The sequence below is a fragment of the Lichenostomus cassidix genome, chromosome 1Aa (genome assembly GCF_008360975.1).
Source record: "Lichenostomus cassidix isolate B80296 chromosome 1Aa, HeHo_3.0, whole genome shotgun sequence".
Classification (NCBI taxonomy): Eukaryota; Metazoa; Chordata; class Aves; order Passeriformes; family Meliphagidae; genus Lichenostomus; species Lichenostomus cassidix.
The window spans coordinates 27,433,177-27,458,465 of NC_139480.1; the positions used below are offsets into that span (position 1 = coordinate 27,433,177).

Below are 25,289 nucleotides of genomic sequence, written 5' to 3' on the forward strand. Positions count from 1 at the left end.
TCCAATCAGCCGCCGCCGCTCCCCGCGCCCCGCTCGGCCCCGCTCGGCCCCGGCGGCCCCGCGCGCGGCCGGGGCGGGGGCGCGCGGGCGGCTGTCAGCCCAGCCGAGCCGCGCAAGGACGCGCCGAGCCGAGCCGAGCCAGCCGTGCCGTCCGGGCAGGGCAGGGCCGGGCGGGGCAGCGCCGTCCGAGACGTGCCCGGTGCGCAGCGGAGGTGGGGACGGCGCGGGGTGACAGCCGGCCGTGCGGCGGCACCGCGCAGGTAGGGCTCGGCTCGCTCGGCGGCGGGCACGGCGGGCACCCCTCGCCTGTGCGGCGCAGCGGGGCTCCGCTCAGAGCGGCAGCGACGGAGCGGCGAGTGACCACCGGCACCGCGCGGTCCCGGGGAGGGGGCGCCGCCCCGGGTGGGTTGCCTCAGCGGCGGAGAGTCACAACTTTGCCGGTGCGGCCGGGGGAACCCGGGGAGCTGGGGCAGGTGCGAGGCGGCGAGGCAGCTCCGAGCTCCGCCACGGCCCACGGCGGAACCCGTTCCTTTGCGGCGGCGGGGGCGGCGGCCCTTACCGGCACGGGAAGCGGGGCGGGCAGGGGAAAGCCGCCCCCTCCCAGGGCGACTGCCCGCTGGGCACGGGATTACTCGGCACCCCGGGCTGCCGAAAGTGGGCCGCCTGCCCCGGCTAATCCCCCGGCGGGCACTGTCGCCGCCGATCGCGGGCTCGGCGGGGGATGCGGGTTGGCGAGGGATCGGGATGCTGCCGCAGGGGAAGCCTCGTGCGCCGTTTCCTCTCCGTTTCCTACGGCTCACGTATGGATTTTGGCAGCGTGGGTAAAAACGCGTCCGTATCGTGGTGTCCTAGCGCATCATTTCAGCACCATGGTCTGTGTGCCGGAGCGTTGAGCCGTACGCTGATTTATCTGCCTTTGGGGTGTGTTTACTGGTGACGGGCTAAAAAGGGTGTTGTTTTTTTCTCACTGCACCTTCTTGCAGTAGCGTTTCACTTTGTTTTCCCCTTGCAGAATGCTAATTATGCCTTTTCCAGTGCCGCGTTTCCGTAAGTGTCCGTAATTCGGAGCGGCTGTAGTAACCTGCTGGTGACGGCAGAAATGCCATTGCTGAGCTCCGCCAAAGGCACCTGGAGCGGCTGAGGCTGCCCGAGGGTGCCGCGCCTGAGCTGCGCCTCGCTCAGCGCCTCTTCAGGAATCGCATCTGCTCTATGAAACGCTGTTTAATTCTGCTTATGAAACCTACTGGAGATTATCTATGCAGTTAATCAACTATGCTCCATTTGGTAATGAAAGTAAACTGTGACCTCTGGGCTGCGAATGTTTTCTAGTGTTATATTCTAGCATAGTCATAGTTATATAACAATATTATAATACAGTTATATTAAAGCACAGAAAACATTTAAGGGTTTCTTGACGTTTTAAAAATAAGCCATTATGTAATTACCAGGCCGTACAATTTAGGCAAAAATATGCCTTTAAAATGCAGCCACCTGTGCAGAGGTGGCTGTATCAAAGAAGGTATTAACAAATGTATATGTTATTTAGTATCACTCTTTTGTACAGAATTACTTGTAAAGCAGTAAAAATAATGAACGGAAGGCCTTGAAATTGCATAAAACGGGAAAGCTTTTTGAAATAACTTGAAGTTATAAAAATTCTCAGTTTTTCTCATCTACCATTAGTAACTTCTAAATGTCCTTGCAGTGTAAATACTGTACATATCTCTGTGAAAGGATGATCTTTGGCCCGTGTTGGATAAGTGATAATGGACCCAAATTTCTTTAATAAGAACTCACCTTGCTGTTTCCAAAAACTGTTGGTACTGTGAAGCTTTTGTTTGGTCGTTTACATTCAAATGTGTATTATCAGCATCAGTTGCTTAGTTTCTGTCTGTAGTGATAGATGACATTATAACAAAATACACCTTCTCCATCTCTAAATTTTGAAAAAGTAAAAATAACCTAAGCAAAATATTTCTGTCTTTGTCCGTATTTGTATTATCCATAATGCTGTTCTAAACCAACAAGAGATTTCCAATTCTACATCTGACAGGTGCTAAAAAGTAATGCAACCTAACAAAGCTTCATGGCAATGCAGGAACCTACTTGATTTAAAAGAATTTGAAACTGAGTGTCTTAAACACCTTCTTTAGAGAAATCCCACATTACTAAGGTTATGGAACAAAAAGGTTTTAAGTGCCTTTTTGAGCATGTACTTCTGATACCATCTTAATTACATGATCACGTACTATCTTTTTTTTCACAAGAACCCTGTCTTTCACTGCATGGGATAGATTGAGCTAACTTAAGAGAATTAAGTATTTTTCTTTGATCATTGTGCAAGCCCATGATTTATTTATTTCATGTTGCTCAGCTCTGCTTTGAAGACAGAACTGATAACATCTGTATGAGCTTTGCTAAAGTGCTTATCATGTGATCAGAATGCCCCACAAAGTATTACTAGTTTATCAAACACTACCTAAGATGAGACAAGACTTCTACAGGTGGTGAACAGAGGCACAGAGAGGGCTAGGTGAAAAGAATTCACTCATTTTTGGTGCCCAATTTGAAATTTCTGCAATTCTTGTGTTTGCTCAAGTTATACCTGCTACCGCTTTTTATAATAGTCCTGAGTGCTCCATGTCTGTGAGCCTATCTGCAGAGTGAATGAGGAAAAAGAGGAATTCACAGTTAATTACAAACTACTTTAGGTTAAATGGTTTGCTGCATGACCACAAGGGGAATGAGGGAAAGTACAAAAGTGGGAACTTTAGTCATTAAAGCCTTTGTGGTGTATTACATAGCCCCTGTCCCTTTTTCTTTCTGGAAGCCCAGTTCTCCAGTAGATAAAACAAGAGCTCTCTCTGTGTTAAGTTCTGTATCATCTTCTGTTGCAAGGGAAGTTCTCAAGGGAAGTTGATTATGACAACAGTTTGTCATTTTACACTTTCTGAGTTCTTGATTTAGTAAACTTAATAATGTTCTTTTGTGTTCTTTGTGAAGTAAAATATGCATACATGTTCCACATACCTTCTTAAAACCTAGAAAATTAAATTTAAGGGAATTAAAAAAACCCCAACAAACAACAAACCAAGAAAATGCAGAAAAAAAACAATTTTCCAAGTAAATTTCTTACTGTCTTACTGTATTGGACCAACAGTGGTCACAAAGAGAATTGGAAAAGTTGAATTCTTTGCAAAAAGCTCTTGAACTTTTACCCTCGTGAGTGATAGCATTAGAAGAGTGCAGTCCCTTTTATGTACCACAGTGGTAAAACAGAATGGCGTAACTTGCAGTGCATTTGCTCAGGTAGTAGAAAAGTGGTGTAAGACTGGAGTGCTTTCTGCTCTAGTCTTTAGAATGTGTTGTGGTGCATGAGGGCTCTTTTGCTAGACTTCTGCAAGCACAGTCCTTTACATTTTATCATTTATATGAATCCTAATGACAGTCCTTATCACCCTGTAGCTGGTTTCCATCTTAATTTTTTAGGTATTCCAGGTCTTGACCATTCCAAATTCTGGTTTCTTGTCTCAGTCGGTCCTGTCTCCTTGCTTTTTCTTGTCAGCTTTCTTTCCATTTACTTTTCTTTATTCACTGGAGCTTCCTCATCCTGATTTGCTATGTCAGTCCAGTCTAGTCTTCTTTCCTCAGTCTCCAGTCACTTTTTCTGTGCTTTTAGCAGACATTGGTCTCAATTTTTATTTCTCTTCAGAGACTGTAAGTCCACTTATGTGTTCTTCTCCACTGAAACAACACAGTACTTTCTTCTTAGAAGTTGGTTAGTCTTTGGTACGTTTTCAGAGATAACAGAAAAGCATAGCATTAACTCGAAGCTTGTCTATGCTGATGGCTTCAAGCCATAGTCACAAACGTTTTTTGAAGAGAAATTTTTGTGGTTTTCCTCCATAGTTCCTTTTAAAAATTGAAATCCTGAACAAATTTTTCAGTGTTGCATGTAAGTATGTATATGTTTTATATGCATTGGCAGAAAGCAAGGACAGACAGGTTATGACAAAGTTGTAAGTAGTAGCAAACATTTAAAATGCTGAGCAACCTCAATAGTCCTATTTATGCAGAGAAATCAACAATTCTGACTGTAGCATATCCTGTATTTCTGCTTAACTCAGCTAAGTTTTGTGGGGTTCTGCGCTGGCAAATAAAATAACTGATGATTTGGGTTTTGTTTGGATTCATACTAATTTTTTTCATTTTATGCCAAGGTTTTGTTACAATCTCTTGAGAGAAATATTTACAAAAAGATGATGTAAGCCTCTCATTGAATGGAGATCTGGATAAAACTGGTGGAGTTACCACTGCACCATAGTGGTTTTGTTTACATAAGATTGTCTTTTTGATGTGGTAAAGTAATGTTTGCAATAACTTAGTAGCTCTTGTATTGAATAAGGGGCATGGTTGAGTGATGGTTTACACTACAGACTGAATTAATATGATACAGTATGCTAAAATGAAGAAATATAAATATACATATTTGACAAGTTCTTTGCTTTTATTTATGTAATGCTTTCATAATTGCCACATAGTGGACAGATTATATGTTGTTCCCATGCAAATGAGTTAGCTTGGAGCACAGAGATCAGGATGTAGTCATGAGATGTGTGATCTTTTTATAGCTTTATTGGAAACATCCTATTTTACCATAGACAATTCAATTTTCTCCAGTTTAGCAAGAGTTGAACACAAGCCTTACTGTTAGTTGCTGTTGATTCCTAGTCAATCCAGTATTCAGAGCTGTTAGAGATGGACTTGAATTTACTGCTTTATTGGTTTCTTCATGAAATCGGGTTTTTTCCATCAAATATATGTAATAGCTTACCAACTGCTAAATTTAATTTGTTTGTAAAAATCAAGCAACGGTGTTTATATATTCAGTTGAGCATTGGAACAGGTTACTCAGAGAAGTTGTGCAGTTTCTGTCCTTGAAAGTTTTCAAGACTGAAAAAACAAAGCCCCCAGTTACCTGACCAAATGTCTTAGCTTCGAGCAGGAGGTTGGGCTGGAAACCTCCTGACATCTGTTACAACATGAATTATCCTACGACATCCCTTGCTCTGATATTTCTTACAGCATGAAATATCCTATGAAGTTATTCTGCAATTCTGTGTGGGGTGAAAACGTCAGTATCCAGTCTGAACAGTACTTTTTGAAAGGGAAAGGATAGCTGTGCCAACAGACAAAACATTCAGTGTGTGAATGAAATAATGTTACAGACTGAATTTCCTTCACAGTTTTTATTGGTAATTGTTTTTAAATGCACTACTAGATATGCTGTGCCTTAGTTAGGCTTCATGTTTTATTATAGGTCTGTTTTCAGGGAGATTATAGCAGGACTCAGTGCCTTTTTCAGTTAACATTGTTATGTTGTAACGAGTTGTAGTTCTTCAGGTTCGTTGGAAAAAAGAATCAGGTCAATACAACTGTTTTTAATCAAAATTTTTCATACAAAAATCTCATACTCATAATCAGAATGTAAATATTTAAAACAAACACCGATGCTGGTATGTGGAACAGGCTGCTCATGCTGTCTTAATGTTGTTCCTAGTTGTGGTGCTAATCTTTCTGGGAATGATAAGTGCTTACTGAATGAGGGAGATAACTGGGTGCCTTATCTTAAACAGAGGGACGGAACAACAGTGGAGTGACTGGTTCTAACATATCAGCTTCAGTGTGATGAGAAATTTTGTATTTTCCACAATCAGGACAGAAATCCATGTTTAAATTTTTGTATACTGTAAAAACACTGATTTTTTTTTTGAGTGCCTACTTTTAATTCAAGTAATATGTGATGCGTTGATGAAGAAGTAATTTTTTGGAAGCTGTCTTGATTTTATGAATACCATAAATTAACCTTTCACATATAGTTTTGTTTTTCATTATGTGTGTTTTTGAAGCTTTTAATGTTTAAGTTTAATCAGAGCTTAGGAGAAATAAACCATTTTTTTTTCCTTCTGTGAGAAAAGAGAAGCAGTCATGTACCTCAAATACTTCTTAATGAAGACTTCCTTCTAGATAGCTATGTTTCCAACCAGAATGCTTTCTTTGAAACTTGAAATAAAGCTTACTTTGTTTTGATAAAGGCAATCAGTTGTCCTGCCAACTCCTCACTGATAAGACATTAAATAAAGATTAGAAAATAGATTAAATGTGTCTATATCATAGAGCAAAAATGCATTTTCCTTTACCAAGTATTATTAGCAAACTTGTAAAAGTGCCTAGAAGGACACCTGTTGATAAGGCTTGCTCTTTCTAGAAGTGTGAAATCTCTGCTGTTACTAGTAGTACTTCAGAGAAAGCATTGCATTTTTTCGCTATGATCATTTTTGAGCAAAGCAAAAGGAAAACAATTAAGATGAGAAAGAGCAGCTAGAAATAACATTTTTGCTCTCTGAATGTCTTCTGCTAAAGAATAAGGTCATCTCTCTTTTATACCATTGCCAGAAGCCCAGCTCTCCTTTCATCAGCAGTCTACAGTTTACTTCTTTTATAAAAATGAACTTTGGAATATTGAACAGTTTCCACTTCAGATTTTCATTATAAAGGAGCTCCCAGGGAGACCAGCTGCTGTTGAAATAGATCTTGGGAAGCCAGGCATTCTGAAATGCTCCTTTTTTCGCCTTCTTCTTGTCACTTCCTGAACTCTCTTTGCTCTGTATTTTCATCATACCTTTTCACTCTGACTTTTTCTGACCCTGTAATTTTTCAAAAGAGTTTAACACATTTTGAAGAAGTATCCAGTTCTCCTACGTAGATTAGGTGTAGCCATGGTATCCCTGGAAAATGCATAAACAGGCCATCATAATGGCAGAACTAGTCTACAACTTGACAGTAATAGGTTGTTTTTGAAATAAAGGTGAAACTTCAGCATTAACTATGCTTTAAAAACTATGTATGATTTTGGTTTTGGTTGCTTTAATTTCTGTCTTGACATAAGTACTCTGCCATCTATTGTAAAGCAAGCAAAACCCAAACAAAACCAAAACCAGTAGTTATCCATTGAAGGATATCTACTGGAACTGTGCCAATGCTGACTTCCATTCTAAACATCTGGGGTGATACTTACACTTTATTGTTTAAACATCTTCTGTTTCAGTTTTGCATTAGGTCTTGTTAGATGGATACTTTGATTGTAGGCTCTTTTTTTAGTTGCTTTTTTTTTATCAGTGTAGGAAGAAAGGTTTATTGTCAGAGTTTTAAGGGAATGCTCAATAAGATCCTAATTCCTTTGCCTCATTGTAATAGTTCATTGCCTCTTTAATTTCTTGGCATTGATCTGCCCTATTCAAATGCAGATATTTGCTAAATTTACTAGTGCATTAACTGAAAAATATATGTACATGGTAATTCCTATCACAACCAGTTTACCTGATAATTCTTGTCATTTTATAAAGAGATTATATGTGTAAGCATATAGGAGTTTAGATGAAGAATTAATTTCCTTTTAAGTAGCTGGTATTTATAAAATAACAGTCTGGAAAGCATTGGCAAAACCTAATTAAAATTATTTTTAAAAATTCCTTAATGGAAAAAAATACTTAACTGTCTTATCTGATACATTCACCTCATCTAGTCCCTATTGCATTACCTTACATCCATATACTCAAACTTACCTGTATACAATATCTTTCTCCCATGCACTCCTATTTGTTTGAAGATAGTCAACTGAAGAAGAAAATTACCTCTATTAAATACTCCAAAAAATAAAAAGGAAGAGAAGCAGATAATCTCAAGTAGGATGATTTTGAAGAATTGAGTTTAGAAGTTAATAATTCCATTATTAAAATGTCAGTGTAAAAACCACTTTGACTTACTTGCATTGTATTGCTGAAATTAACAAGTACAATTATTGGTAGTGGATGCTTTTTATTCTTCTGGGGATCTTCTGCCAATATGTGCAAAAAATGAGTCATTACTTGAGGAATTTCTTGAACTGAAGTATTTCTCCCTGTTTCTTCTTGGAAATTTCATATTGAGTATGAAACAGGAGCAAGACCAATATAAATTCTCCCTCTGGGATAGTGGAGAGGATAATTGTTTTAAAATATTAAATAGTTTTTTGTTTTTAATGTGATGGTGATGTGTGTTTTATTAGCTAAGAATACTTGAGATAAATAAAGGGTTTTGAGTCAAAAACACATGACTGCATTTTCATTACCAGTAATTTTCAGTTCATTTATTATTAGGCTGTGTGATTCCAAAATGTGATTTTGGCATGGAGGAGAAGGGGGATTAATTTGCACCTAACTGTATAGGTGAAACACAGAAAAAGGTAAATTTGATTAAACTAAGTATTTTGTTGTTGTGAAAAGAGGAGTTTACTAATCTGCTGCTCAGAATGGCAGAGATTGCTACAGAAACTTAAAGGCATAAAGAAAGTTTTGTAGTTAAAACAGCCTCAGGTTTGTAATAAAGCACAGCTGTTGCCACTTCCGCTCACATTCTTTTATTGTAATACATTCTGTGGGTTCTCTACAGACCAGCTGACCCAGTCTTAAATGTGGCTGAACCATAAAACCTGTTTTGTCTCATTTCTATGAGATCTTATTTGAAGCATTCAAAAGATAAAAAGGCGCTTTTTTTCCCCTTCAGAATGGTTAACTCCAGTCCAATGTGATGTTTGTATCTGAAGTTACAGCATCTTCATATAATCCAGACTTTGCCTTTGCATATACTAGAAGGATCCACAGAGTATCTGCATAGGATTTAATTTTTTTTTTCTAACTAGGACAATTCTGAAAGATATATACTTCAGTACATTAGCATATACTTATGTATTACCTCAGTTTTATTTACATTCATGTAGCAGTCTTCTGTGACCTACTAAATATTTTTAGCTGATCTTATCCTTGGCAGTGTTGCTAACATAGTATTTAAACTGACAGTGATTAGATAAAGCCTGCAAACAGTCTGTAAGGTTTCCTGTGTGTGTTGTGGGGTTTTTTGTTTTTAGAAGACAACAGCAAACCAGCCCCACCAAAAACCAACAAATACCAAGGACTTTGGTATGGTACAAGTGACAAGAGAACAAAAGAGTGCGTGAAAGGCATATATGTGGCTTTTTGTCCACTGCAAAAAAAATTCTAATATACCACACAAACCAATGAAAACAGGTCAGACTTTAGTGTTCTGTGATTATTTAATACTACCAAAGCACCTATGTATTTTATGTAACAGAACTAATCAGCTTTCAGATATTCTTTGCAGACCAGCTTGAAGGAAAACTGGATTAATATAAGCACAGTGAAGGATATAGAGCACCTTGAAATGTAATTTTTATTCCAGCAGTTTAGTATGTGTCTCTAGACAGCTGCTTGTTAAGGTTAGCATGCTTCTAGGTAGAACAGTTTTGATGCTTGTTTGTGACTGTCGAAACCAAAGCACTCCAAACAATTAGGATATTCTTGGCCTATTTTTCAAGGACTTTGATGTTTAATGAGGTATTAAACTTTTTTTGTATAGATACCAAGTGCCTTTCTAAATGGGTAAAACATTTACTGTGTGGGTACTGGCTGGACACTGCTGTTTAATGGGGTGTGCAAGCAGCTAAAGAGCAGTTATTTGGCATTTGTCTTGGATACATTGTAATCTAAGAAAATACTTAAAAGGGAGATATGGTTATCTGTGTAGCTGCGAAACGACACTTGAAATTTTGGTGTACTAGCAGGGGAATTCCAGTACAGCTTCATAAAACATAGGTAATCATTCCAAATCCAGGGGCTAATTTTTGTCTTCTCTGGGAGAATCAGTTGTTAAATACACATTCTCAGTATTTTTTTGCTCGCCAGTTGATCTTAATAATTTGAAAGTTTTGTCAGAACACAAAATTCAGAGTAAAAAATAGGCAAATTTAAATGAGAGTACTTTTTGTTAGCTGTTAACTTTAGGCCTTTATCATCCAGATGCAAGTTTGAGCTGGAGTGAGCTCCAATAGAATATCAATATTTAGGTTTTTGCAGCAACTTCACTGAACACAGATGCTTGTGCTTCCTCTAAACAGTCCTTCAGGATGTTGCTAAGCACTTGTGTCAAAAATGTATTTTTGTTTGGGGGTTTATGCCTCTTAATCTACAGGGTGATTTTATTTATTCTGACTTCATTATTTCTGTTCTATGAGATCTTTACCTGGGAGTTTGTTTAGTACATAGGAAAAAATGCCAGTGTGGGCATTTGGGTAATATTTTAAAACTTCATTTTCTCTTCCTGAAAAATAGCAAAATTTTCTGTTGCTGTATATATTAGTTTGATATGTTGTACTCATGTCTCCGAATTCAAGGCTCAGTAAAACTTGTAAGCAAGGCTTGCATCCTGGGCTGTTCTTTCATCTTCCCTGGAAGTTCTCTTGATGGCCTGAGAACTCTTTAGGTAGATGTAATCTCACATCTCACACCTCAGGATAGGGAGTGATGAGAAGCTGGGTCAGGGGAGGCAATAGCTAACAAGTGCAAACACACATTTCTTAATTTGCCTAGCTTGTTCTGTTCTTTAGTCTGAAGTTGTCTGCATGAGTTTAAATTCCCATCAACAATTTAAAACAAGTAGTTTGATTTTGCCCTTGTCTGGATTAGGACTGCTCTCAAATTTACTGACCATGTCTCAAAACCAGAGAATTAACTGAGACCGATTTCAAAAAGTACAACCAATTCTTATGTTCCTGAATTTATGTTAGGTTTTTCAAGATACTCTCAATTGGGAACATTATCACCTGTGAAATTACCTGTCTGCCAAGAGGTAGTTGTCTCTCTGACTTTGTTCCAGTGAAAGGCATCTAAGAATTGCAGCTGCTGATTTGGTCTGTGAACTTTTGCTGCTAATTGAATGGTAATTCTGAACATCTTAGAAGGCTTGACTAGCCAAGATTATGGGCTTCACCTGATCCCAATATGGAAACCCAATACCTAATTCATAATTTTAGCTCCTAGCCTGCCATCTCTCAAAATATCTAGAAAATTAAAGAAATTTATGAAGAAGACTGCAATACCAGACAAGGAGATATTTTCACGTAGTGAGTACAGGAGTATATCATCAAATCAAAGACGCAAATTCATAAAGTGTTATTATTATTATTAATGATGATTTGAAGATTTGATAGAAAAAAACCCCTAGGACTTTAATTCAAGCCAGGCAGTTCAAGAAGCTGCTTGGTGATTGAATATACTGACACTGTGGACTATGATTTTTTTTTTAAAACCTTTTATTTTCGCATACACAAAAAGCTTTGCTTTTTAATTATTTGTAGTTCAGTTGTTGTTATATTTTAAACAATTCTATTGTTCTTACAGTACTTCTGCATTATAAAAGTTTCCAAATTAATGTAATCTTTCTTATTTGGCGTACTGCACACATTTTTTGCATTCATTTGGGATTTACTGTACATAACTGGACAATTTTGGGGGCAGGAGTTGTAGTCTAGCAATTGATTTATATTTCATTTTGTGGGACGGTAGGGACACTTATCAAGGTTGAGCTTTTTAGTTGCAATGATTTGCATTACTGAATGCAGAGAAGTAGAAACACCTGTATTGTTTTTCAGTTGGTCAGACCTAGAGGGCTCTTTTGAAGACAGCTGAAAGCCATGAAGGAATCCTTCATAGATTTAAATTCCTTATCCAGAACTTCAGGTTTATATGTTTTCTCAGTGCATTGTGATATAAATGCAGAAATATTTGTTGCAGACTTTCAGAAATATTGTCTTACAGTTTTACAGTCATTTGCAAATAGTGCTTTGGCTAGTTTTTTTTTATTATTTTATTTTGTTCATTCTGACTGCAGAAGTGTATGAAAACATCATGTCTCTTTTCTCTCTGTTGGTCTAGTGACAGTTGGCAGGTGCTGGCTTCCAGTGAGAGCTGTAAGTTGCAAGCTTGGTAATTGGCATTGAAATTGAGTAAGGAAATTGCCTCCTTCTCTTATGCTACAATACAGGCCAAGACAAGCTCTTTTCCTCTTCCAGAGAAAACCAGCCATTATTAAATTTTCTCAAAGAAAAAGTGCATATGTGTAGGCAGCATGAGGAAGAAGTACTTGCCTTCTGAATGACTTGTGTCACCAAGAGCCAGGAGCTCAGTCTCACCTGTATCTCTGAAAACCAGTCTAAGAATGTTTGGAACTTGAAGAGGGTGGCGATTGGGAAAAACTTCAGGGGTACCTGTGTGAAATGAGTGCTGAAAGATGTTGCTGTACAAAGAAGAAAAAAGATGTCAGTCTGCAGTTATATGGAGAATGTCTCCTTTCCCCCTCATTAAAAATAACATTTCTGTACTCTGCATCTGAAAATATGATTCTTTACTAGTTTATTTTTATTTTCTTTCATTTTTTTTGGTTGGGATTTCTTTTTTTTTTTCAGTTGTGTATGGTTTTATTTATTTTTTTATAGAGAAACAGTGCTGTTAATAGTGAGTTGTTTTGTGCAATAATACTGCTGAAAGATGCTTTTTAGTGTATTTTACTTTTAATAGTTATTGGAGATTGTGGCAGTGTGTATGGGTACAAATCGCAGTACACTTAAAGCCAGAATTACAGAATTCAGAGAAATCTTTCATTCTGTGAGGCTAGTGGAGTCTCTTCATACATCAGATACAAGATCTGAGCTGATCATGTCTTGGAACTTGTAGTACTTTTTCTTCCTAATGATAGCATTAACAACCCAATTATTTGAGTACCTTTTCACAGCCAAATTGTATGAAGAACAAAACTACATATTGACAAAAATACATTGTTCTGCAGGTGTTGTAATGCATGTTAGGGTGCACAGGAGATTGGGTCCTAATATCATTTAGAGCATCCAAACACACTAGTAAATTCTCTTTTCCTTGATAAGGGAGTCAGTCAGAGAGAGACAGATTCCAATGAAAATGTATTAGAACTACTTTTATTAATTAAACTTTTATTATGAATAGAATAAGGCTATTATCAAAAGCAGATATTTGCACGGTGCATTTGCTTGTCTCCTCCCGCTGTTCTGACGCCCAGAGGTGCACACTATCACACACACTGTCACACATGCCATCACCCCCAGTCACCCCTGTGGAGTCCAGCCTGGCTGTCCACTCCCCGGGAGAGCTGCACTGGTGTGGCAGTGGGCTCTGGGCAGCTGTGCAGAGTCCCTCACAGTGCTGCATTCCCTCAGCAGCAAGTGCAGACCTGGTGGTGTCTCTGAGGCTGCACAGCTGCCACGGAAACCTCGGGTGGGGACTGACCTGCACAGCCCCTGCTTGGCAGTGACATGGCCTGGTGGCCTTGCACATGCTCAGCTGGCTCTGGGTCTTTTGTGTCTCGAGAATGAAACAGGACAACAAATCTCCATAGCTTGTCAGTCTTCAGTAGACTTTTACACCTTCTCCACACATATGGTTTTCTTTTTAGTCTGCTCTTTTCTACTGAGTCCATTTACAGAAACTCCCAGCAACAGGATTTTTATGACAACACAACACTTGTACAACTGAGACTTTATTGAGAAACTGCACTGGGATGTCTCTGACCTGTGAAGCACTTCATTGAACTTTCTTTCAATATTCTTATTATATTTGAAATTGAACTATAATCAGTTTGAATTTTGAATTTTCTTTTCGTATTCTAATTTACTTCTGTGGAGATTTTGTTATTTATTCCAGTGCAACCAAGTTCAATTTAATTTTCCAATTCTTATAAAAATACTAACAAAAATGTGTCACAGCAAATGCATTTCATGACAATTTTATCTAACTTTTTAATGCAATTCCAACACAAATATATTTATAATAACTGAGTGAACTATTTCTGCAAAGGCACTCATCTTTATTTCAAGACTCTTCTTCTCTTTTCTCAATCACCAATATTAATTATTTTTTCCTTTTTACCAAACTTTTATATTTCAAATTTCTGTAATTGGAGCTTATGTTACTGTGAAACTTTCCAGTTGATGCTAAAAATGGAAAGAAGCTGAATCTACTGGTTTGCCATAATTTAAGGTACATTGCACCCTCTGCAGGTTTTGTACTTCCTGGAAAGAACCAGAAGGAAGCTTTATGGATTTTCAGTGTTACTAGCTGTTATTAGGTCTGACATTAATCACACATGTGGAAGTATGCATTGGGAATAATTTAGCTGACATCAAGGGAGTGGCACTGGCATAAAACTGTTTTTAATGAGCTTTATCTGCAGACAGCTTTGAAGATGGGAAGTAATTTACATAACATTTTATTTTGTCCACAAAAGTGTAGATTAATTCAGCTTTTTAGCTGCTATTATTTGAACAGCTTTGAAAATACGATTTGTTCACTGCAGGTAAGATGAAAAGATCTGACCTGTAAATGGTAATAGCACTACAATTACTGTTCTGTCAATGCTATTCAATAGTGTTCTATCAACTACTTTTACTACATAAAATTATTCCCATATAGTGCATATATCCCTGAACCATATCTCAACCCTCTCCTAAGACAATCCCCTAATAACCCACTGTCTTAGATGCTGGGAGGTCATTCTAAGTATCAGTGTAGATTCTTAAGCACAGTTGACTTTATTATACAGAACTTCTAATGGCCATATCCCATCAGATGATCTCTGAGTTTTCTCATGTACTACCCTGTCACTTTCCATGGATAGATACACAAACCAAGGATGAAATTATTTATCACTCTGCAAAAGCCATTTCACTAGCTCTGTGTCATATGTTGATTTGGCTGCAAATTGAATTACTATATTTAAAGGAGAATTTTAAAAATACTGCTTATGGTCTGATGCATTTCATTACTGATGCTTCCTAAAGGCATCTCTAATACTTCAGAATGTAGATAATTTTAGGTTCTGCTTTTCATCTCTAAAAAATTGCATTTCTTGTGAGTGTTGGCAGGAGATACCAAGCTAGTAGGATTTACCATTGTATAAGAGAAGTATGTTACGTCTCTGCTTTTTGGTGTCTCTGAGTACTTGGTATTTAATATATCCTTAGATATAGATGGAAACAGTATGATGTTTAAATTTAATTTCTAGATTCTTAATTACCTGAACATTTCATTTGGATCTGATATGTACCTTCGAGCATATTGGCTGCAGAGTGTTCACTTGATAGTTTCACTATATGGGGTTGTCAATTTAATGTGATGAATAGCTCAGTAATTTTGGAGTCATTCCATACTTCATAACTGTACAGTGAAATGAGAATCCCATTAATTCTTCTAAAAAATCTAGTTCAGGTTCTTTCGGAATCACTAAACTGTATTTTTAAATAGCATATTAATATCTCTGAATCTAATGATAATTTTTAAGAACCTGCAAGTAAATCAGACAATTAGATTTAATGAAAATTAAATTAAAGCTGTATTCTCTCAGGGACATAGTATTTGTGTCTGTCTTATTTTGTTTTTTTATTTTTGTTCTGAGTGATTTTGTTAATGTAACGAAACAATTTGAATTTATCACCACTGTTAATATGGACATGTTATGAAAAAATGTTTGAATACTTCAGTTTGTAATAAATAAACATGTTTCTTCTTTGAGAACCACAGAATTGTTGAGGTTAGAAAAGACTTCTAAGATCATCAAGTCCAACCATAAACCTAACACTACGAAGTTCACCACGAAGCCATTTCCTTAAGTGCTGCATCTACACAAATTCCTCCAGGAGTGGTGACACAATACCTTGGACATCCTCTTCAGTGCTTGACAACTCTTCTCCTGAAGGCATATATCCCATTTAAACGTCCTAAATGAGGCCATTTCCTCCTGTCCTATTGCTTGTTACCTGGAGGAAGTGACTTGACGTTCACCTTATTAACAGGCTGTAAAGAGGAATGAGGTCTCTCCAGAGCCTCTTCTTCTCCAGCCCCAGCTCCTGCAGCTGCTCCTCATCAGACTTGTGCTCCAGACCCTTCTCCATCTCTGTTGCCCTTCTCTGGACACTCTCCATCAGCTCAGTGTAGTGAGGTGCTTCTTGTAGTGAGGGGCCCAGAACTGGACACAGGGTTTGAGCTGTGGCCTCACCAGTGCCCAGTACAGGGGGACAATCTCTGCCCTGGTCCTGCTGGACACACTGTTGCTGATACAGGCCAGGATGCCACTGGCCTTCTTACTAGTGAAGACTGAGCAAAGGGGGCATTAAGTAACTCAGCCTTTTCCTCATCCCTTGTCACTCTTCCCCCCCTTTTCCAGTAAAGGATGCAGATCTCCTTAGCTCTCTTTTTGTTGCTGATGTATTTATAGTAGGCTACCAAAAGGCCATGTGAGCAATGCTTAACTAAAGTTACTATGATATTAAGGAAAAAAAAAGGCTTTTGTTATTTTGTTGTAGCTGCTTTGTTCTTGGTGCCCTAAATAGCTAGGGATAGTGGATACCAGATAGTACCTGTGTTCCCCTAATCTTTATTGACTCATGTAAACATAGTATTGAATATTTGGGAGCAGGGAGGGAAGAGAGAATTGTTTTGTTATATTTAAATTTTGTATAGTTTTGCAGTATTTTTGAGCTTCACTTGCTTATAATCGAACTCCTCATTTTAGTGTAGTCATTCTGTTTTCTTTAAAGCTTCTCAGATTAATTATGAATCTGAAAGATGCAGAATGAATTTATGAATCATAAAGATGCAAAAAGGGAATTTATAAAGAGATACAGTGCCATATTTTCAAATTGCATACTCAGATTATTTGTTCATTTGGAATAGAATATATTGTTTATAAACCAATAGGGTTTGGGGTGGAAAACGTAAAGCATTTTCAGCACTGGTTTGAATACATATTTAATCAATCTTTAGGTTAATTTGTATGTTGACATATGTGAATAGTTCGAGGGAATGAAAGGTATCTCAAGTGATTCAATCTGTTTTTTGCCACAGAGGCAATGTATTAAATTTTGAGAAAAAGCAGGCAGTATATATATTTCTAGTAAATGAGCTCCTGAAAATTTTAAGTTGTTTTCTCGTGCTTGAAAATTAATCACCTTAACTATATCTTGTGTTTATTAAATAGCAGTGGGGGTGACAACAAGGTTTCTAACACTCTTACAGTGATCAGTTATTCAATGTAATACTTATATAAGGAGCAGTAGAAGAGGAAGGTGACAATAACTTCAAAGTGTCAACCTTCCAAGAGACTATTATTTCCCTGCTTTTGAGTGTCTAATTTTTTTTTTTAATGTGAGCAGACTAAATCTCACCAACCTCTTTTTCTCAAAATGCCAGCCTTCTTTACTTGAAGTGAAGCAGTTCAATGATTTTCCATATTTTAATGCAAGTACCTGATTACATCTTTTAATTTGAAAGAGCTTAGAGTCCTTGGCTGTAAGGAAAGAAAACACTTTAAAGAGAATCTGGAAGAACACGCTGACCCCACAACTACTGTCTGAACAGTGCAAATCTCAATGGTCCTTTAACAGCAAGTTCCCTTAAACTATATGCCAGTGTTATTTATCTCCTTTCAGCGGCCTCTGTAGCTTAGTTTAGCTCACAGACATGCAGAGTCTTACCACATAATCCCCAAAAAACAGTGCTTGTATTTGTTATCTTTCTAGGCACAGTGTTTTATCTCCTGTGAACCCATTTGACACGGGTTTCTGGTCCTTGTGTGAGTGATATACCAAATAATGCCCTTGTAGATGTTTTCATGGAGAACTGTGAGCATGCTGTTTTTGTTGATGTGCTGTATTTTAGACCATATTTTTTTCTTTTTTTCCTATTACTTAGAGCTACTGAAAGGTGTATACCAGTAAAAAATAGAACAAAGTTTGAATAATTATCATAGATGCAAAGGAGGAAGAAGTCTACTGAATTTCATTGCCTGATGACAAGAAGATCTATTTCAGTTTAAATGAATAAGTAATGCTATGGGTTTTTTTTATTTTGTTTTCGGGTGAGATTTTTGCATAATGATAGTTTTAGAATGCTTATTCTGTTTAATTTTGAGCAAGTTTTATGTTCTGTTTTGGAACTTTGGTAGCTGTTCAGACAAAAATATTCTCTGTCAACATGTTCAGACAGATGGTTGTCCTGTACAGTATGTGCAAGGATGTTCTTTTCTCAGGGACTGAATTTCAGCTTTGACTGTTAAGAGTTTGGGATTATGTTCATTTTCCCTCTCGGATTCAGATGCTGATTTAGCCCCTGGAGAGTAGTCTTCTGGTTATCACTAGAGGCAGTGAATGAAATCTGTAAAATGGAAGAAGTAGGTCATGGTTTATGTTCTGGTTTTGGGTTTATCACTAAATGGAGTAATAGAAAAGCCAATGCATATTGAAACCTCAGGGGATCATTTGTTGATACTGATACTGCCATGAGGAGGAGTTTGACAGGTCACTGATTAAGTATTTGCATGATTTGATTTCTTGAGAAAAGAGATGATGATGATGTTTCAACTTGAAATAGAAGTGAGGGCTGCCTTTGACTTTTTTTTTTCCACTATATAGATGTGAAATTCATTTTAGTTTATTTGTCTCTGAAGAATTTGCTTCTTAGTAGAGATCGCCTTTTTAATGACTTGGTAAATTCTAGGAAAAATACATTAGAAATCACTTAAAAAACTTGTCACTGTTTACAACTTATTACAGCTTGAGAGACCTCATTTAGATATCTCTTACAAAGAAAGAAAATACTTTCCCAGACTGCTGAAATGATCCCCGGTAGAAGTTTGTTTTTTATTTGTTGAAACAAATAAATGTGAGTGAGTCATCTGAACAACCAGCAGTCTACAAGTCCTGAGGCATAAAACATGTCCCATTGAATCAAAACATTACAGTGTTTTTAAAATGCATTATAGTGTTATTAAAATATTTTACTTAAGTTTTGCTTTGCTTTTGAGTATTTGTGTGGAAGATTTAGAAATGTATTCAACCTTTGTTTTTTTAGGAAATAGGAAGGTAATAGGTTAGGTGTTTCAGCTCGTTATAAATATATTTCTGTCCTACTGAGAACTGAGAAACTTAATTTTATTTACAGACAGTGTTTGGGGGTTCCTGTAGAATTTAGCAAAAAGTACTGTAAAATTGTCTAGAAAAACATTATGAAAATTAGTTGACTGAAAAAAAAAATTGTAATGAGTTATTCCCATCTTTGTCATTGTGATAGTTTAATGTTTCACTTCAATTTAAGAAGACAAAAGTGTAAGGAAGAGATGAGCAGAGGAGTATTTGACAAATACGCTTTCATGAACTAAATTTTTAGGGGTACAAAAGATAATAATCATACATTTGGTCCTTTTAGATAAATGTGAATATAGATTATCAATAATTTCAAAATTCAAGTAATTCCAATTAGTATAATTTAGAATTTTTAAGTATTTTGATTTGGCATTCTCTACCTGCTGATGCAGGTAGCAGTCATCTCAGATGAACATGCATTTTCACCATAATACATTGTCATCTAGCAATAAGAGAATTCACCAATATGTACTGGGTTTGCATGGCCAGGTTTTAGTAGCTGGGGGCCACAGGGGTGGTTTCTGTGAGAAGCTACCAGAAATTTTCTTGGTGTCCAAGAGAGCCAATGCCAACTGGCTCCAAGACAGTCCTGCCACTGGCTGTGGCCGAGCCCATCAGCAGCTCTTCATTACCCTTCTCTGATTTGACTGGTCATAAATTAAGCTGATTTCCCCAAGCTGAATCTGTTTTTCCTGTGATAGTAATTGGTGAATGATCTCTCCCTGACCTTATTCCATGAGCCTTTCATTCTATTTTCTCACCCCTGTCCAGCTGAGGAGGGGACAGGGTCAAACCACCACATAAACTAACTTCTACCAGCTAATTTTCTGTCTAAACATCCAAAGTAATCTTAGAATTAAAAGACAATAATTAAAGCATATTTGAGTGGGGGAGAAAAATTAATAGACTTTGTTTTTTGTGGGCGGGTGTTTTGGTACAGGTTTTTTTGTTGTTGTTTTGCAGGTTTGGTTGGTTGGTCTTGGTTGGTCAGTTGCTTTTTTGTGGGTTTTTTGTTGTTTATTTATTTTCAAAAAGACTTCTGCATACTTCTTATTCTGTATTCCAACATAGAGAGCAAGCAAACACAGATAACTTAACTTACGTGATCTGAACCAAAAGGCAGTGGGGAAGCAATGTTGTTTTGTATTCTTGTAGTTGGTTTTCTTCATTTGTTTACATTTTTTGGATATGTATATCTGAGTTACCACTTTATGCTTGTAATAGAAGCATTATTTTGTCATACTTTTAAGTTAAAAGTTATGTCAGTTACTAGAAATCACATATTGCAGTGTAAGCATACTGGTTACAGCAGACAAATGGACAGAAATTGGGTATTTTTATCACACATAAATGGCAAGAGATTAAAACACATGTGCTTTCTAATAAAACCCTGAGCATGTCAGTATGATAGTGTGCTTTGCTTTGAGCTGACCTGCTGTTTTGAATAGTTGTGGAAAATGATCCCTTAATATCATTTGCTTTCCTTTTTAATAAAATAATAGGATTAGGGAGCAAAATATCATGTAACTGACATTTTCATTTCCTCTTTAGTCTGAGAGTAGTTATGATTTGTAGTTATGATTTCTGTTTCATAGTGAAGGCTGTTGATCTGCCTCAAAAAATGGAAAAGTGCAGACTCTGCAGTGGTTTGTTAAATGCTGTTCTGCCACATGCAACTATCACAATTGTCTTTAATATATAACCCTGTCTTCTGGCATTTCTTGCAGAGTATCTGATGAATCAATTTTTTCATGTTTTCTTCAGGAAACATTTAACCTGAGATTCAACCTGTCTTCCTTGATCTCAAAGGCCTCAGTAAATAGCCTGGACCTACCTCTTGCTCTGCTGGTAATTCAGGCTATGGGAGGGTATGAGAAAGCTTTCAAGAGATGAGATGAAATCTGGGAGGTGTTTCAGGAGAGGGCACACCAAGGGCTTTGTTCTTAAGGAAGATGCCTTTGTGATCTACATTTTCCTATAGTAGAGCACAGGGCATATTCCTGGGAATCTACTTTAACATTAAATGACAAGTTTTTGTCCTAAAAGTTCTGTTCTTTGATATTTGGGGAAGTCTCAACTCCTTCAAGGGCGCCAAAATCATGTCCTTACAAAAATGGTTGTGTTTTGGTTTTTTTTAATACCCCATGTGTGAATAGAATGCGATTTGAGTCCCAAGTTGTGTCGTATAAACTTCATGCCTTGGCTCCTTCTGGCTGTTCCATCTGTAGGGAGGGAGGCTGGCTGGGCTGCACAGGAAGAGGCACCTGAGTAGGGTGGCCAGGAGCCCCTGTGGGGTTGGTGGCCAGGCTGCTGAAGCAACACAAACTGCCTCTGGAGGATCAGCTGGACTCTCCTCCTACGTGATACCAAGAGTTTCTTACATGGAATCACTTCCATTCTTTCAAATTTGTTTCCCTTTCGTTATGACAGTCTTGTTCATGGGAAATGAATCTTAACTTGTGTGCACCTATTCCCAGTTGTGGGATTTTGGGAGAAATTGAGTGAAAGGGGATGCAAAGTTAGATATTCCAGGCCATGTGGATCTGCCTGACTTTCCCCTCTGGTCTTGGTGGGCTCAGCCTGTCTTAAGGTTAGAGTGTAATTATACCTATGCTTGAATTTTCTGTGCTCTGAGCAACAGATAACCAATGCTGTTCCAATGGCAGCTTTCCAGTAGTACCATGAAAGAAAAATTCCTTCAGGGTGAAAACTCTTCTCTAATGGTTGCCATGGAAACAGAGAACTGCATGATTATATGGATTAATATCTCAGCTACATGTAAATGTTCTGCAACCTTCTCTGCCTTATTTAGGAGAAACATTGATTCTCTAACCATTAGTGCTTTCAGCTCCATTATAGCTTAGATTTGGGCCAAACCTTTAATGCAGAAACATAGCTATCTATTTAAATAAATGGTTTGGTTTCAGTCCTGCTGGATGTTGATGGGTTTGGTAGGCAACATTGTTTTTCTGTTGTTGTTGTTGCATAAGGTGCTTTTTCTAGTTTAATTTAATGTAATCAATGCTTCAAATACTGTACTATTATCCAGGGGAAATTACTGCTTTTTTTCCAATCATTGCCCCTGTGACATTTCTGGTAAAAAAAGACTCCTCAAGAATATTCCAGAGGATCTGTAAGGCAAGAGATACCATTAAATTGATCGTAACTGCCTCAATATGCTGCTTGTTATTACTGGAGGCAAATAATTCAAGTGTATTCTGGTCAGGTAGATGAGTCACAGTGCAGTGTTGGAATGTCAAATTCCTCCATCCAAGAGAGAATTAAACTTTTTTTTTTTTTTTTTTCAAATGTCAGATTAAACTTGACTTAATGCCAACTGGTTTATATTTTGTAAAAACAAGTATTACACATTTAATTTTTTTTTAATGTTATGTAACTTCATGACCACTAGCAGTCTTATTACCGATCTTTTGAATGTCTTCATTTCTGTGGAGTCACTAACATGAATTTAACCCTCTAAAGGTAATTTTAGTTTGATCAATGTCTATATGGAACAAGGTTTTACCAGTATATTTTTATTTCATTCTGATGCAGGGATTTTCACTTTGTTCAATAACAATATAAATATACTCTTTTACTAAAAGAAAAAAATGCATAAAAAGACAAACTCTATTCTTATTTTTCATATCTGGGTTTTGTTTTGTAATTTATTTATTTAAATGCTATCTGGATTTACACTGAGAATTGCAGTGTTTCCCTTGGCCATGCCAGCTCTTAGCCTGTGCACCCCACTCCAACAAGCTCCTAGTGACTCTTCATGGTTTGGTGCATAAGTCAGGTTAAAGCTGAAAAAAATTACTTCAAGAATTATCTTAATATATAAGTTTATTTTGCTTTGCTGGTAACTGAAAATATCTCTTTATTCCTGTTATACTTCTGAATTCTAATACCCATCCTATTTTTTAGGATGGGTTTTACCATGGAAAGAACTGACTGTTGTGTTTGAAGTGATGTTTTGTAATTAAAAATTTATTCTCTTGTAAGGATGTGACTGTGGATGGAAGTTAATATCTACAGAGGAGGTAGCCTGGGCCAGACAAGAAGCTCTTTTTTATCTTGAGAACAATACATATGATAATAGAGTGTACATGGAGCACAGTGACCTTGGTAGGGGGCTCTAGATGTATAGATGTATCACATGTATCCATAGATATATAGATATACATCTGGATATGAACTATAGATATATAGTTCTTAGTTGACAATGTTCATTATTTGTAATGACATAGAAATTAGTAATTCAAATATTAGCTGCTTTTTCATATGAGCTAAGAATTCACTGCCACTCATATGTGTGTTCTGCTGTATGTGGGTCATATGAAAATTGCACACTCATTATTTCCAGATGCTGTATAGCTTTAAGGCAGTCTGCACTGTCAGCCAGAGCATCTTCATTCTCAGGTGCATTGTCTGTACTGAGAAAAGGTGGATGCTAAAGTCAGTATCTATATGCTGAGACCACATTGTGGTAATGGTCAAAGTTTTAATGAGCTTTATGGGTAAAGAAGAACATCTTAAATTCTGTGTGGTTAGACTTGCTGCTAATCTGAAATAGTGTGTGCAGCTCCTCTAATGAACACAAAAAGATGAGCATTTGAATGTGATCAGTGAGATTAGACAAAAGTCTGAGACCAAGCAAAAAGATGTTTAAATGTAAAAGAAAGTAAATTTCACAAATAGTATCTAGACATTTAAACTCAAGGTGCTACAAATGGTCAGTTAGAATTGGAAGCTATTAATTGCAGGACTGCTGAAATACTGGTTCTGCCTAATAGGTAAATGGGTTGGAGTAATATTCAGCCTTCATACCTCCTGCTGGAGCTGATCTTCGGAACACTTGCCTTGTAACTGTACTATGCTCATCAAGAGAGTTATGTTCAGCTGCCCATCCTGCTAACTTGTTAGAAGGGTTTCTTGCTGGGACATGGAGAAACAATCCTAAGCACAGTTCACAAGTTAATATGGTCCCAAACCATTTCCCAGCAGAGAGTTTGTGTCTGCTTGACTCTGTTGTACAGAGTTGCAGTAGTGTGGATATGGGCTATAGCAGTAGAACTCTGTGTCAGGTAATATGGTTCAGAGCATCTTCAATTTCTAGAGTAGACATAGCTGTATAATATAGATTAACTTGAAGAGCATACCAAATTTTAAAAACTCCAAGTATTGTATGGATTGGCCAGATACTCAGCAAAAGTGACATATATATGAAGGTTTTTAAAATCTGGTTTTATCAATATTTTTTTCCTCAGAAACTGCCTCAGAACAGTTTCATTTTCTCTTCTTTCACTCTGAAAAACTCTTCTTCCCTCCACACCCCCACAGCCCTCTCTGCCCCCCCACCTCCCTGCCTCAGTTCTCTTATTCTGTAATTCATTTCAAGATCTGTTATTCATTCTGCTTACTATGCTAGAAATGTATAGCTACAGGTGATGATCCTTTTGACTTAGGAAATTGTCATCCTAGTTTTGGGAAAGAAGTTCAAAATGCACGAAATCCCATGGAAACTCAGGACAAAAAGGTGCATAACAGCAGGTGCCGTTTCCACTGTCAGAAACATTACTGTTGGCACTCATAAACCTGACCTAACTTTAAATTCACTTAATTGGGTTAATTGCAAAGAAGACAGTCTAGGAGAATGGGGTTCAACAATAGCTGCAAAATATGCCTGGCCTTCTGAACAAATTCTTGAGCAATTAACCAACAGTTTCTTCCATGCTACCACATTGATATAACTGACAATACTGCACCTAGACAGTGTAAATAAGTTGCAATTATAATTTTTTAAAAATCACATAAGTAGTTTTAGAAATGGTACCATAAAATTAAAACATTAGTTTGTTATGAAAGGATGTCTTTTAGCCAAAGTAGATTGGCAGTGTTTTTGCCAAGAACACTTCTTTCAAGTTTTGTCTTCATCTCCAGGAGAGCAACTGCAATAAGTGGGACAGAGCGACACAGAGGTCCTGGTGGCATACACTAGTAGTAAGGAGTAGACAAATCCTGTTAGTTGGCACAATTTTGCCCAAGAAAAATTATGGGGAAGCTACAAATGAACATTTTGGGATAACAAGGTTCCAGGTTTTGTCATTAGCTCATACAAACTTCACCCACTAACACACACCCTCTACTTCATGTATCTGCAGAGTGATTTTATTGGTTTTTTTCATTCAGTTCAGGGTAAGTAATTCCCATATCCCATTAAACTGTTCACCTGTGTCGTTAATCGTGCAAATTAGATGTTCATTTGGAAGCAGGATCACCATACAAGTATCATAAAGTAGGTCATGCTAACTTCTACGCTTTTTTAGGCTGAAAATATGTTCTAAAGCAATGACCTTGAACCATATGTTTGAGCAAAAACTACTCAGAA

At 37.5% G+C, this 25,289-nt stretch overlaps 1 protein-coding gene across 1 annotated transcript in view; it reads left to right on the top strand.

Moving 5' to 3' along the window:
- The first annotated feature begins 66 nt into the window (after positions 1-66).
- Positions 67-25,289, top strand: part of CNTN1 (contactin 1) — a 219,746-nt gene continuing 194,523 nt past the window's right edge. Inside the window, exon 1 of the mRNA XM_085043378.1 lies at positions 67-260. The gene's annotated coding sequence lies outside the window, so the exon portion shown is untranslated. The remainder of the gene's footprint in view (positions 261-25,289) is intronic.